This window comes from Nannospalax galili, unplaced genomic scaffold (assembly GCF_000622305.1).
Source record: "Nannospalax galili isolate Female #2095 unplaced genomic scaffold, S.galili_v1.0 scaffold955, whole genome shotgun sequence".
NCBI classification, from domain to species: domain Eukaryota; kingdom Metazoa; phylum Chordata; class Mammalia; order Rodentia; family Spalacidae; genus Nannospalax; species Nannospalax galili.
Window position 1 is genome coordinate 439,208 of NW_008336901.1, and position 3,269 is coordinate 442,476.

Genomic DNA, 3,269 nt, shown 5'->3' on the forward strand with positions numbered 1-3,269 from the left:
CCTTCAAGTTTAAGTCTGCTTCTTTTTGTTAACTTTATGTGTCTTTGTGGTTTACTCTTTGGGCATGAAAACCTGGTTCCTCTAAGTTTCCAGTTCTCTGTTTTGACTTTATATTCCAGTGGCCTGATTGCTTCCCTTGTCTCCAGGAGTTCCCACAGAGGCCAAGTCAGATGAGGATCAGATGCTCTCAGGCTTTCTCCTAAGGTCTTGATCCCTCCAGGAAACATTTTGGCCTCAGGAATTTGGGGTTGGACTGGCCTGGGAGTTGGGCCCAGGAAAGATGCTGGTCTAGGGCAGCTGGTGGCCATGCCACCCAAAGATGCAAAGGAAGTTGGGGGTGGGGAGCAGCACCAAGGGCTCCTGGGGACTGCACTGAGGAGCTGGGTTGGTCTGGATGCAAAGATCAGGAAGTGGAAAGGTCAGCCCCATGGCACTTAGGAAAAAGTCTGGAGGGTGGTGCAGGCCCAGGGAAATAGAGGGAGGTGAGGGTGGGGCAAGGCAGAGAGTGCTCTTTGGGACCTGTGAAGGAACTGGGTTGGTCTGGTTGCAAAGCATCAGGAAGCAGTGGTGGTTCCCCAGGTGTCTGGGGTGCCAAGAGAAGGAATGCGACAGTATCCAGGCTAGGAGGAGAGACTGGAGGGGGAGATGGGAGGGTGAATGAGGCTGGGGGGTATCAAAGCAAGGAGGGCGGGATTGACTTACCCAGGAGAGTGGCCTGGGGGTCGAAGAGAGGCCTGCAGGCCTAGGGAAGCAGAGCACATAGGTTTTTTTTTTTTTTTAAATCAAATCCATCCCTTGTTTTTTTGTCTCAAAAACCTCCCAATCATCCACTTATTATTTTTTCCCAACTTCATGTGCTATGCTTTTAGTTTTTGAATGTCTGTGCCTACTTTCCTAAAATAATTCAGATATATCCCAAATAAACAACTTAATGCTCTACTTTAAGATCTTGGAAAAAGAAACAAGCGATACCCAGGAACAGCAGACTGGCAAAATAAGATCAGAGGAGAAATAATGATACAGAAACAAAATCAATACAAACGAATAAATAAAATGAAGACATGGTTCTTTGAAAAGATTAACAAGATTGATAAATCTTTAACCAATTAACCAAAAGGGAGGACGTAGCTTAATAAAATCAGAAATGAAAAAGAGGATATCACAAGAGACACCAATGAAATCCACTGGATTACAAGGACATACTTCCAAAATCTTTATGCCACCTAGTTGGAAAATCTAAAAGAAATGAATGAGCATATGGCATACCAAGTTAAACTGAGAAGATGTTAAATTTAGAAGTTCTATCTCAAGGAAATAGATTGAATCAGTAATAAAAATAAACTAAAAAAAAAAGCCCACACCCAGGTTGATCAGTTGCAAAATTCTATTCTACCAGTTCTTTAAAAAGGGAGTAAAATTCATGCTTCTCAAACTATTCAATAATGTAGAAGAGCAAAGAGTGCTTCCAAATTCTTTTTACAAAGCTAGCATTGCACTGATACCTAAGCCAGATAAATATACAACAAAACTTATAGATCAATCTCTCTGATAAAGATAACTGCAAATATTCTCCACAATATATTGCAAACTAAATTTAGGAACACATAAAACACATTATCCTCCATGATCGGCAGAGATGGACAGTACACAAAGTGCATGATTGGCGGAGATGGACAATGCTTAAAGCAACCTCATTCTACTTCCTGCATTTTTACAGAGGCAAGTAGGGGGTCCCATCAGCAGTTATGGTGGTTCTCTAAGAGTGGTGACTCAGGGAACCTTCAAAATTAAAATATTTGCTAATACTATAACTATTCTATTCTGTACTAAAGCAGATAATTTCTTTGACCTATGCCACGATATTTCAGTTATCACTGCCAAATTTCATCTTACTAGCTTTAATGTGACACAAAAGATCTTCTTTGGATCATCTGCTATGCAGCAGAATCATGGTCATTAGTCCTTGTATAATGTCAACTCTGAATTTATAACATATTTCTCTGAAAACACTAAGCAGTTTGATAAAAAAAAAATTATGAGTAATTGAACAGGCCTGAAAAGAAAGTACTGTACATTAAAATGAGTTAAGTTTTTTGCAGACAGATGAACTATCTAATCATCAGTTTCTTTATCCATGAGAATACAAGCAATTCTGTAGTGAAATAACTTCACTAAAGTTCAGAATAGTTGGGCCACATCTAGTTTGGGTGTATTTGGGGACATATACATTTTGAAAAGTGATCCATAAAAATCATTATTTTCCTTATTATTCTTACATGTTTTAAATAATTTATTACTGATAGTAATTGAGATTATTATAGTGTGGCCCTTAAATGTTCCAGCCAAACCTCATGTGTCAGTTGCAGGTGTGGGTCCACATTAACAGTGCTATTGTGAGATAGTGGAAACTTAAGGAGGCAGGCCTAGTTTAAATTAGTTAGGTCACTGGGGCTATGCCTTTGAAGGGAATATTGGGATCCTGCTCTTCCATTCTTAGTGCTTCCTGGTTGTAAGGGGTAAGTAGCTTTACCTTACCTTACTTCATGCCATGAGGTTGTCTGGCCACAGGCTTAAAGTGACAGAATCACATGCTATGGGCAGAAATCTTTGAAATTGTGAACTTAGATAAATTCTCCTTAAAAAATATTTTGTTTACTATTTTTATTTTATGTGTATGAGTGTATTGCCTACATGTATGTAAGTGCACTCATGTCATGCAATGCCTGTGGAGGTCAGAAGAGGGTGTGGATTCCCTGAAACTAGAGTTATAGGCAGTTGTTAGCTGTCATGTGGGTGCTGGGAATCGAACCTGGGTTTTCTGCAGGAGCAGTCAATGCTTTTAACAGCTGAGCCATGTTGTGACTATGGGCAGAAATCTTTGAAACTGTGAATTTAGATAAATCCTCCTTTTAAGTTTTTATCTCAGTAATTTTGTAAAAGACACAGAAAGGTGACTAAGAACAAATCATTGACCAGTAATACCTGTCATTGCATTTTTTAGTTTAGCAGATATGCAGCTTGGGGTGAGGCGCTTTTACCACATACTGCTAGATAAAAAGAAAGGAATATGATTGCAGATAAGCAAAATCCTGAAAAGTGCAAAGGAACATTCCAGAAATGAAATGCTCTTGACTTGAGTGACACTGTGCTACATGTGTGTTATGATGCAACAGAAGTCCTTCCAAACTCCCTCCAAACAGTGCAGCTTAATTTCCTAATTTTTGGGTGCATATTGAATTTAGTATCTGAACAATGGTTGTGGCTAAAGT